Here is a 12827-nt window from a genome sequence, read left to right on the forward strand (position 1 = left end):
TCCAAATTCAGAATGTCACCTCCAGGGGTAGGCCTTCTCTCTCTGTCAGCTCTGGAGGAAGGTCCTTGTCCTCGCTCTTCCCTGGTTTAGGAGCTTCTCAGGTGCAGGGGCCCCAGGTCCAAAGGACACGCTTTGCACTTGGTGCCACTTTCTTGGTGGTATGTTACCAATTGCCAATCTTGACACAAAGGTTCCTTGTCTTTTCCCAAGTAAGAATACACGTGAAAGACAAACTTTATCTTCAGCATGCTTTATTTTGCTTGAGTCAAGCAAAAGGAGTCAGCGAGGATCTAAGCCTCTCCAAAAGATTGACTTGAAAAGGGAAGCAAGGATAGGGCTTACATGGGTTCAGTGGAGACAAGAGAGTGATGAATATTTAGTGGGCTTCTTTCAAGGGGGAGGTATTTCTCAGAATGGTGGTACATGTTAATTAAGTTGCGAGCACGTCTGGAATCCAAGATGGAACTCGCTGATATTCAAGATGGAGTCCTCTCTGCAGCCCTTGGCATCACTTATTGTGGGATACAGTGCAAGCACTCTGATCTTTGGCACAACATCACCATCTTCGGAGGGCGAAGGAAGGTTAAACAGTGGTCACACTTTGTTCTGTGCATGTGAGAACCTGTAAAGGGGAAAAACCAAAAAACCAAACCCACTGCCGACGAGTCGATTCCGACTCATAGCGACCCTACAGGACAGAGTAGAACTGCCCCATAGAGTTTCCAAGGAGCGCCTGGTGGATTTGAACTGCCGACCCTTTGGTTAGCAGCTGTAGCACTTAACCACCTCACCACCAGGGTTTCCTGTAAAGGGGAAGAAAAACACTAAGAAGCAGATAGTAATTCACGGGTTGTTTCAGCCTTATCTCACGTTGACAGGGTGTGGTTCCTTTTTACCCAACTTCTAAATGGTAATCTTTTAACAGCTCTTTTGTTCCTCCAGCACAGTTAATCCTACCTGTCTCATGAGGTCCTCAATTCTCTGCTTCCTTCCCTTTCCTTTTATCTCTCAAGAGATAAAAGGTGGTGCAGGCCACACTCCAGAGAAACTCCTTGTACATTGGATCAGGGATGAGACCTGGGTAAGGGTGGTGTTACAATCCCACCCTAATCCTTTTAACATAAAATTACAATCACAAAATGGAAAACAACCACACAATACTAGGAATCATGGCCTAACCAAGTTGACACATATTTTTGGGGGGACACAATTCAATCCGTAACAATAATTATTATATAGGTCTTTTTTTCCTGGAAACCTTGCTGTCGGGGGACAGCCCCAGCAAGGAAAAACCCTCACTGTGTGTCCTGGCAGATAATCCGAAGAACTGACACATAGCCCTTTCCAAATTCATACATTCAGGGAAACTTACTGACATGACATTGGCAAGCAGATGCTCTCCAGTGGCGGCCGGCTGGAGTATTTTCCGCAGCCACCTAGCAAGGAACCCACGCTTATATACCATTCCAGTTGGGACCAAGGCTCATTGTTTTCTCCCACGTCCTTAGGCAGTGTTCCCAGGGACTTCACTTCCAGGCCGAGAAGTTTTCCTTCTTGTTGCTAAGGCATTCTTCAGCCCTGGCCACTGGCTGCATCATGCCACTCCACCCGGTCTGTACATTTTTTTCTTGTACATTAATTATAACTCTTTTTTTTTATGTTATTGTTTGAACAGGGTCTCCCAAACTATGGACAGTTGAAAGAAATGAAGCATTCCTGTCTTGGCCAGTCCTGATTCTCAAGGTTCCCCAGTAAGCATATTTGCTGTAATTTGTGTCCTTTATCAAATGAAGTGCCTCTTTAAACCTGGCTTATTAAAACAATGTATCATAATTCTTGATGAACATTATCAGATGTTTATGAATATCTTGAATTAATAACATAATCTTCCTCCTTTAACTTAGTTTATGATATCTTAACTCGAAAACCAAAACCCATTACTATTGAGTCGATTCTGACTCATAGCAACCCTATAGGACACAGCAGAACTGCCCCATAGGGTTTCCAAAGAGCAGCTGGAGGATTAGAACTGCTGACCTTTTGGTTAGCAGCCAAATGGTTAACCACTGTGCCACTAGGGCTCTTCTGATACCTGTACAAAATATTTTATATAGCCCAAGGTAGATTGTTGGTTTTAAAAAATAATTTCTGGGTTTTGTATCTTGCTTTTAAAAGTCTTCCCAAACTCTAGAGTACAGAAATACTTTTTTAATCTTCTTCCAATTATTATCATTTTTTAAAACATTTAAATCTTTATTCCTTGGGATATATGATGGTGTGAGGTAGAGGTCCAAATATTTTTTCTTCCAGAAGTACGGCCACTTTTGTCCATTGATTTGTAAACTATTTTTAATTACAGATTTGAAACATTACCTTTATTAAAAAGTGGTTTCCAATACGTGCCTACAACATTGCCAGTAATATACTTATCTATTCTTATGCGAATATCAGTGTAATACTCTTTTCATTACATGTTTTTATATTTAGTGTAATACCTAGTTCTAACAAATATAAAAAAAAAGTTTTTTTTTTTTACAAATATAGTGATAGCTAAATTTTTTTTTCGCAGCTTTATTGTTCTAAGTGCTTTATAGTATTAATTATTTTACTTTCACATCTACCAGTGATGTGGATACTATCATCATTTTCTTTTAACACAGTGGTTCTCAACCCCCAGGGTACATTTGGCAGTATCTGGAGATTTTTTGATTGTCACATCTGCAGGGGAGGGGTGGTACTCATGGATAGACTCCAGGGATGCTACTAAATATCCTATGATACTCAGGACAGCCCCCCACAACAAAGAATTATCTGGCCAAAAATATCAATAGCGCCAAATTTGAGGTTTTTTTAGCAGATGAGGAAACAGAGGCACAGAAAATTGTAACCACCTTCCCTGAGGTCACACAACTAGTAAGTAGAAAAGCCAAGATTCAGAGTCCCACAGTGTGGCTCCAGGGACAGGCTACTTAACTACTTGAACTACTTAACTATATGGCAACTCAAGGCGAGTTCCTTTTCACTGTTTCCCCTTTCAAAAGTCCTTCCTATTCTCAGACCTATATTCTTCAATACCAATTTTAAAATAAATTTATTCAGCCAGGGTATTACATCTATATATTAATCTTGGACTGTTGATTTTTGTCTTTATATTAAGTCTTCCCATCCAAGGTTGGACTGTATCTTTCTAATTCTTCAGATCTTAGGTTATACTTTCAATTAGATTTCTTCATGGAAATCTCATATCTTTCTTGGAATAACTATGTAGAATTATTTGAAAATTATTTTCACTATTATGAGTGGAATATTCTTCCTATTTCATTTTTTTAAGAAGTTTGCTAATATGGAGAAAAGTTATGCTTGTATATCAAGTGTATCTATTACATCTTCTCAAATTATCTTATTACTGGTAGCATTAAAATAGATATCTTGAGTTTTATAAATCTACAGTCTTGGCATGTAAACATAAGAATAACTCTTCTTTCCACTGTTTCTACAGAATTTTCTGTAGACCAGCACTTTCTAGCGGTGCTGGGCAATAATAGTGATGGAAGCACGCTGACTTGTGCTTGAATTTAAAGAAGTGGATCTAACCCTGCTTTCATCAATGAGATGCTTGCTGCTCATTTTTTGTAAATATTCTCCCTCTCATTTCAGAGTTTGACTATAGACCCAATTTAGTCAGAGGTTTTGTTAGAAATGTCTGATGAATTTTCTCAAATGCCTTTTCAATTTCAGTTGCCTTAATGGTATAGTTTTCCCCTCATGTGTGTTGATGTAATAAATTAGGTTGATAGAGATCCTAGAAATGAAATGTCTTTGCATTCATGGAACAAACTTGGCCATTGTCTTGGTTATCTGTTGTTGTTAGGTGCCATAGAGTCGGTACCGACTCACAGTGACCCTATGCACAACAGAACGAAACACTACCTGGTCCTGCACCATCCTTACAATTGTTGTTATGCTTGAGCCCATTGTTGCAGACACTGTGTCAATCCATCTCATTGACGGTCTTCCTCTTTTCCACTGACCCTGTACTTTACCAAGCATAATGTCCTTCTCCAGGGGCTGATCCCTCCTGACAACATGTCCAAAGTACGTAAGACACAGCCTCGCCATCCTTGCTTTTGAAGAGCATTCTGGTTGTAATTCTTCCAAGACAGATTTTTTTCTTTCTTTTGGCAGTCCATGGTATATTCAATATTCTTCGCCAACACCACGATTCAAAGGCATCAGTTCTTCTTTGGTTTTCTTTATTCGTTGTCCAGTTTTCACAAGCATATGTTATGATTGAAAACATCATGGCTTGGGTCAGGGGCATCTTAGTCTTCATGGTGACACCTTTGCTTTTCAGCACTTTAAAGAGGTCCTTTGCAGCAGATCTGCCCAATGCAGTGTGTCTAGTGCTGCCTTAACAGAAATACCACAAGCAGATAGCTTCAACAAAGAGAAATTTATTTTCTTACAGTCTAGTAGGCTGGAAGTCCAAATTCAGAGCGGCAGCTCCAGGGGAAGGCATTCTCTGTAGGCTCTGGAGGAAGGTCTTTCTCGTCAGTCTTCCCCTGGACTAGGAGCTTCTCTGTGCAGGAACTCCATGTCTAAAGGACACGCTCTGCTCTTGGTGTGTCCTTCTTGGTGGTATGAGGTCCCCAACTCTCTGCTTGCTTCCCTTTCCTTTTTATCTCTTGACAGATAAAAGGTGGTACAGGCTACACCCCAGGGAAGCACCCTTTACATTAGATCAGGAATGTGACCTGGGTAAGGGTGTTACAATCCCGCCCTAATCGTCTTTAACATAAAATTACAATCACAAAATGGAGAACAACTACACAATACTGGAAATCATGGCCCAACCAATTTGATACACACACTTTTTGGGGGACATAATTCAACCTATGACAGCCATAGTGTTTTATTCTGTCTATCCATAGCTGCTTTAAATATTTCTATATTTTATTTGGAATTTTCTCATCTGAACTGATCTTTGTCTGTAGCATATTTTTTTCCATAATAATGATATTTGTCATAGAGAATTATGCTCCATAGGGCTTTCAGAGGGTGATTTTTCAGAAGTAGCTCACTAGGCTTTTCTTCTTTGGTGCCTTTGGGTGGATATTAACTGTTTGCACCACCCAGGGACTCCCTCACATCCTCTAGGATAGCTTTTATCAAAAAAAAAAAAAAAAAGGATATAACAAGTATTTCCAAGAATGTAGATAAACTAGAACCCTTGCACATTACTAGTGGAAACGTAAAATGGTGTAGCTGCTGTGGAAAACAGTTTGGCAATTCCTCAGAATGTTGAACTACAATTACTGTAAACCAAAAAAACCAAACCCATTGCCATCAAGTCAGTTCTGACTCATAGTGACCCTATAAGACAGAGTAGAACTGCCCCACAGAATTTTTTTTCCAAGGAGCGCCTGGTGGATTCGAACTGCCAGCCTTTTGGTTTGCAGCCCTAGCACTTAACACTACACCACCAGGGTTTCCACAATTACCATAAGATTTAGCAATTCCACCCTGTCAAGTGGTGGAAGAATAAGAATCAAGATCAGTCCAAGGCTGATCCCTGTGAGGTGGGGGTCAGACATACCCCCTCTCTCCAGCCTTTTTACCAATTCTGACACCAGTCGCCCCTCCCACAGCACTCTCTACTTCTGGGTTTGAAAATCCATTGCAACGGCCACACAGAACTCATAGTCCATACTTACAGTTAAGTGGTTTATTAAGGAAGTAACGGATCAGGATCAGGAAGCACGTAGGCAAGGTCTGGAAGGCTTCTCTGATGTGGAGAGCACATCCCTCCCTTTTTCAGTGCAGGACAGCTTTCTCAGGTCCCCTCGGCCATGCAAGTAAGCAGGCCCTTCTCTCTGCTGTGCTGATCCCCTCTCAGCCATTCAGCCTCCTCTTGGTTCCCCCAGGATAGGCTCTCGGCCCCCTCAGGACAGGTCTCCTTTTGGCTGTGCATGCCCCTTCTCAGCTGGCAGTCCTCTCTGCCTTTGGCCTCCTGGCTGTTGGCCTCTGCACTGCTAGCTGACCCTGCTTATAGCCAGGGTAGCAGTTTTGTTCAGCTCTCTGAGCTGCGTGCCTAGCAGCAGGTTTCTGCCATCACCACCAATTCTGCCAAATGGCCCCTTCTGGGTTTGTCACCAACGACTCTGCTGCAAGTCCCCTTCCCGGCCTGTAACCACTACCGCAGGGCTCTTTTCAGGCCTCTTGCTATCTTCAGTCTTTTAGCCTTTGACCCATGTTACAACTCTTTTAGGAGGTGACTCACCTCCTCTCTCTCTTCTCTCTTCTTGCCTTTTCTCCTTTCTGCTTCTTTCTTTCTTATCCTTTCTGTCTGCCAGCCTCTGTTAGGTTGGCTACATAAATAAACTTCTTTGCCAGTTTCAAGGCATGGCCTTCCCACCAGGTCCATGAACTGACCAATCCCCTCTTGATAGGCCACAGATACTTCGTTTGCATAAGTATGCAATAGTCACTTCATTTGCATAAGTATATTGACTAGTCCCTGCAAGGTGCATAAAATAGACCAATCAGAGAGCAGGCTGCAGCCCAGGGCCAGACAAAAAGTATCAAACCTCAAATTGTTTACGGCTTACCCAGGAAATGTCAATCAACATGGATAAAAGTAACAGACCCTCTGAGCTAGGAAACTAGGGCAAAAGTAACTCCTCAGGGTTTAGGGGAAAAATCTCTCAAGCTGTTTTTCTGAAGAACCAAGGCGAAAGTACACATAAAGGAACTCATTTCACTACACACTCCACGTATATATATACTTGATAGAATTGAAAACAGGGACTCAGTTATTTGTATGCCAAGGTTCATAGCAGCATATTCCCAATAGCCAAAGGTTGATGAATAATCAGATTATGGTATGTGCATATATTCAGAATAAAAAGGTATAAAAATCTGACACGATGGCCCCTGAAAATGTTATGCTAAGTAAAATAAGTCAGACACAAAAGGACAAATATATGATTCCACTTATAAGAAGTATCTAGAATTGGCAAATAGATAGAGACAGAAAGTAGAATAGTGGTTCCCAGGGGCTGGGGGAGGAAGAAATGGAGAGTTATTGTTTAATGGGTATGAAGTTTCTTTTTTGGGGTATTGAAAAAGTTCTGGAAATAAATAGTGGTGATAGTTATTTAATGTACCTTATACCACTGAACTGTACACTTATATAAACTGTTAAAATGATAAATATTATATATTTTTTACCAATAAATAAAACTAAAACTGCAGTATTCTTGTTAAGTTTTTTCAAAGAAATGTGGCAATTCTCAATGTTCCTAATGTTTTAGTTACGCTGTACTAAATTAATGTTATTTTTGCTATTTTTTAATCTATACTGGTTCTGGGTGGGATACACTTATAACCAAAAGTAAAAGATTTTTTTAATATTTTGAAAATTTTTTAAAGGTCTTGAAACAACCATAATTTTTCTCATTGATTTTTAAGATTGCTTTGCACAGTTTCAGATTGCATGGTCATCTTAAAAAAATAAGTAAAACAAGCCATTGCCTCTGAGTTGATTCCGACTCATAGCAACCCTAGAGGACAGAGTAGAATTGCCCAATAGGGTTTTGAAGGCAGTAATCCGTGGATTACATTGGGCAAATCTGCTGCAAAAGACCTCTTTAAAGTGTTAAAAAGAGAAAATGTCACATTGAGGACTAAGGTGCTCCTGACCCAAGCCATGGTATTTGCAGTTGCCTCACATGCATGCGAAAGCTGGACAATGAATAAGGAAGGTCGAAGAAAAATCGGTGGCCTTTGAATTATGGTGCTGGCAAAGAATATTGAATATACCATGGACTGCCAAAAGAACGAACAAATCTGTCTTGGAAGAAATACAACTAGAATGCTCCTTAGAAGCAAGGATGGCAACATGTCGACTCACATACTTTGAACCTGTTACCAGAAGGGACCAGTCCCTAGAGAAGCACATCATGCTTGGTAAAGTAGAGGCTCAGCGAAAAAGAGAAAGACCCTCAACCAGATGGATTGACACAGTGACTTCAACAGTGGGCTCAGACATAGCAAAGATGGTGAGGATGGCACAGGACTAGACAGTGTTTCATTCTGTTGTACGTAGGGTCGCTATGAGTAGGAAACAACTCAACCCCACCTAACAACTCCAACAACAATAACCTGTATGGAAACAGACTCCCACTTCTTTCTCCTGTGATTTCAAACCACCAACCTGTTGGTGAGCAGCCGAGTGCTTAACCACTTCACCACCAGGGCTCCTGTTAATTATCTATACCTATGCTATCGCCATGACTGCAGGTAGTTGAGAGTTAGTTATATATGCAAAGGTATGAAAAGTGTTTAAATGACAGATGAAATCATTTATTTGACTGAACTCTTGTCACCCCGTTGTATTGATTCACAAGGTGTCACCAATATGTTTTCCTCTTCAGCCAGTCCACCAGCTGAGAATTCTTCCACTCCTGAGGCTCAGCAGGGTGGGGCTGAGTAAATGCCGGTTTATCATCTCTGCCATCGTCCTGGTAAGTAAAGCCTACATGGCCTTCTGCCTTTGAGCATGGCATTCATAAGTCCTGTTCACCTCATTTTATTAATGCAAAAGATAAAAAATCAGTTCATCGGGTAAGTAAGCTATTTTTATCTTAAAATTACCTAAATATCCCATTTTAGGAAGGTTGGGTATCAGAGCTCTATTTGGCCCTTCGAAGCCACCTCAATTCTAACACCAGGAGGCCTGCCTTCACATGGTGTGTCTTGAATATTATAGCCTTTTGCCAACTTTTCTGAATGAATTCTGTGATTTCACCAGTACGTTAACGGAAGTCTTACAAACCTTTTTCTAAGAGGTATATTAATTATATTGTTTTTGTTATTTATACTTATTTATACTTCATTTGCAAAAGGGGTAACTTCTAGAACTGATAACCTGGATGATGGTGGCTAATATAGTATGTTGGGGAAAGTGGCAACTTCCACATTATATCTTTTAATAATTTGTAGTTTTTAATTATTTTGCTTTTGGGAAAGACAGAGACAGAAGAGTTTATGTTGTTCCTAAAATACGGGACTTAGCTCCTAAGAAAATATTGCTCATGCCTTATTTAAAACACCTGTAAAACAAAAAATTCTTCTAGCAGGTCAGAAAATGATACATTTGTGTTCTTGTTAGTATAGTTTATTGGCTCATGTTTTCTTGTTACCCTTAAACTTCAAAATTAAGGCATTGTTTTACATTCGTCTTTTTAGTTGATATGAGGGGCATGTAATTGTCTGACTCTGGAATTATTTTCAACCAGTGGTACTTTTTTTTCTTTCTTCTATACTACAGTTAGGCATAAGGCCCCATTCTTACCATGCAGTGACATTTGCCCCTGTTGTAAATCACCGTCTTGGGTTAAACCAAAATGAAATTTGTTAATGCCTTCCTATATTTAGGTAATGTGACCTGGAGCAATTGGTTCACTTAAGGGGCATTGCAATTAATTGTACAATATAGTCTTTAAATTATTTTTCCTTACAGTTTAGTCATCCAGTAAGAAGAAATATGAAATTCCAGCAATAAGAAATGAACAAAAGATTGGAGCTGAGGCCTGGAAGTACTTGTTTTTTGCCCGTTGACCAGATAACTTGAGCTATCTGCATTATCCATGCAGCATGGGGTTTTTACTATTTTTACCTAAAGACGTCTCTTTTTGGTAATGACAAATGTGTTTTTTAAAAAAGCTTGGTTCTTCTCAATATTTCTTTAAAGGTTTTTAAATTGTTTCATAACTAGTCAAGTTGGGATTTTTAAGAACCTCATTTTTAATTTGTAATAAAAATTTACCACCTTTTTTTAAATTAGCAAACTGCAAGCACCTGTCAATAAAAGTCTTAAATAATTATCTTTGTGTATATTTCTGACTTGTTTTATTTTAGATTATATGTCTTTAGCTAGTCACAGGACCCTAAACTTAAAGCAGTCTATAAATAGATGAGACTCACTGTAACTTCTCAGGGAAAATTTTCTTAAAATCTAATCTTTTATTGAGCAACATACTTGGGCCTCATACTAAAAACAAGAACATTTTTACTCTGATAATCTGGCCATTATTCATTTAAAGAAAACTTGTTAGCAGTGGAAATTTTGGGTTGTTTTTGTAAATACATACTGACCTCATTGTGTTTTCACAATTTTTTCTTACCCTGTACGTGGAAGTGTAATTCAGGGTCTTTGGAGAAAACATACCTTGGGCAAATAAAAAATGCTATTTTTAAAAAGAAAACTGGGAGATACTTAAATGGATTTTCTAGCCCATATCTCATTGTGTCTCACATCTTAGCCTATGAGGTAGGGTAATCATGTTTTCCAAACAAAATGATTCTGAAGAATTTTGAACTATTTCTAAGAGCAATAGCAGCCCTGGGAGGTATTTGGCTTTGAAGTACAAGTTAGTCCCCGACAAGACATATATAACAAACTGAACTTACAACTATATGTTTTTGTTTTTTCTTTTTTTACATCTTATCATTAGTAATTTGTACTACATGCAATGTTGCAGTACGTAATTTGCTGATGTTAAGACCATCCTCAGGTGTCCACTCGCAGATGTTCAACATTATGATTTATAAAGATACCAATAACAAAAGGCAGTAATAATGAAAACTAAAAAAAATGAAGCATTCAACATCCATCAGACCCAGCTTACCATGGAGTCGTCAGAACAGAACCCATCATGAGTGAGGACTACCTGTACTAGAATTCTCAGTGGTTTTGGTATTTGAAATAAGACTGGGAATCTGGAATATATAGTTACTAATAGCTCCCTTCTAGAAGTACAAAAAATTTGGCAGAATTTTGTTTTACTAGGTGCTTCAAATCAACTTTTAACAAACTATGGGTTTTGAAGACATAGACGGGTAGATAGGCATGTAGTTGAGTCTTAAGTAGTTGACCCGGAACACCTGAGTAAGATGAAGTATGGTAGTTTTTATTTTTTCTTGCTTGCTTATCTATGGCAAATTAGACAAATCTGGTACAAAAATCACTTAGTATCACTGCTTGGGTCTCAGTCATGACAAACTGCTCTACAATGTTGATATATCTCATTTTCACTTCTACACCTGTTAGCCATAGCTAGCGTGGAAGAACAGAATTAATTTTAAATTTTAATCTCCAACTCTATCCTTTCCAAATTGAGAGCGAGCTTCCACTCCCTACCTGATCCTAGAGACTGACATTCCAGAGATTAGGCAGAGACAACCGTTTAACATCTTGTCAGTGTTTACCTAATCATGTCCAGCAATGTGGTGGCAGTGTGTGCCGTTGAGTCGATCTTCAACTCACAGCGACCCCATGTAACAGAGTAGTGCTGCCCCATAGGGTTTTCTTGGCTGTAATCTACAGAAGCAAATCTCCAGGTCTTTATCCCTGGGAGCCACTTGGTGGGTTCAAATTGCCAGCCTTTCAGTTAGCAGCGGAGCACTTAACCATTGCATCACCAGGGCTCCTTTCCAGCAGTGTAGGGTATACCAAATTAATATATTCAGAAGGAATATGAGTCTAAATTTCTCGTCCCTCTGAAACATAATGCCCACAGAATTTCTTATTATATTTATTTACTGTGTCTATTATTGTAAGACATTGTAGCAATTGTAAAAGATGACAAAGCTTGTTGAATGCTTACTTTGTTAGACACTATGCCAAGCACATTCTTCTGCTTATAAATCTATTAAGAAGACCCCATTTTATAGATGAAAATGAAGATATGAGTGATAACTAGCCCAGGCATACAGGAAATTGAGCCATAGCTCAAACCCAGGTTAAGTGACACTTTAAGAGACATGAGTTTTTAATCCTTTTTTGTAAATCCTACTCTGCCACTATACCTGTTTCAATTCAGGAATCATAGTAGGAAATTTCACTAGCTACATCATACTTCATTCTTTATTGTTATTATGGAACCTTAGTACTGTGTTTTTTACTTGTTGATCATGCTAAAATTACCTCATGGCTGATCCTACAAGTAACCTCATGGTTGATCCCACAAATTACTTCATAGTTGATCCCACAAATCACCTCATGGTTGATCCCAAAAATTGCCTCATGGTTGATCCCACAAATTACCTCATGGTTGATCCCACAAATTACCTCATGGTTGATCCCACAAGTGGGATTATTGAACGCCACGTTGCTCTTCTGGAAATGGTCATCTTTGAACCAGGAGTATGAGTTTATTGTTTTCACTATAACTTTACCATCCTTGAAAACTCTGGTGGCGTAGTGATTAAGTGCTACAGCTGCTAACCAAAAGGTCCGCAGTTCCAATCCACCAGGTGCTTCTTGGAAACTATGGGGCAGTTTTATGCTGTCCTATAGGGTCGCTATGGGTCGGAATCAACTCGACAGCAATGGGTTTGGTTTTTTTGGTAACCATCATTGGGTTTTGCCAATTTAATATACGTAAGATGGTAACTTTATTTTGCATTTGTTTATATGAGTGAAAAGATGTGCCTGTGTGTTTAGTTATGTGTCTCTTTTGCTAGGAGGCAGCGGTGAAAAGGAGGACATGTATGCTCTAGCATAGACTGGGTTGCTCCACTTAGCTTATTTCAGCCTCCTGCCAATTAAAGATGCCCACCTTAAAGAGTTGTAGGATGCCTGCCACAGAGCCTGGGGTGCTCTATAAACATTGGCCAGGTTCTTCGTGAGGTAGAGATGGTGACAATATAACGGGAAGGCTGCTAAAGGACATGGAGGTTGGTAAAGCTGTAATTTTGTTAGTCTCAACTCTCTTGTAACCTAAGTGTTTGCTGGCTATTTTTAACCTCTTGTTAGGTGTTCT

The sequence above is a fragment of the Elephas maximus genome, chromosome 3 (genome assembly GCF_024166365.1).
Source record: "Elephas maximus indicus isolate mEleMax1 chromosome 3, mEleMax1 primary haplotype, whole genome shotgun sequence".
NCBI lineage: Eukaryota > Metazoa > Chordata > Mammalia > Proboscidea > Elephantidae > Elephas > Elephas maximus.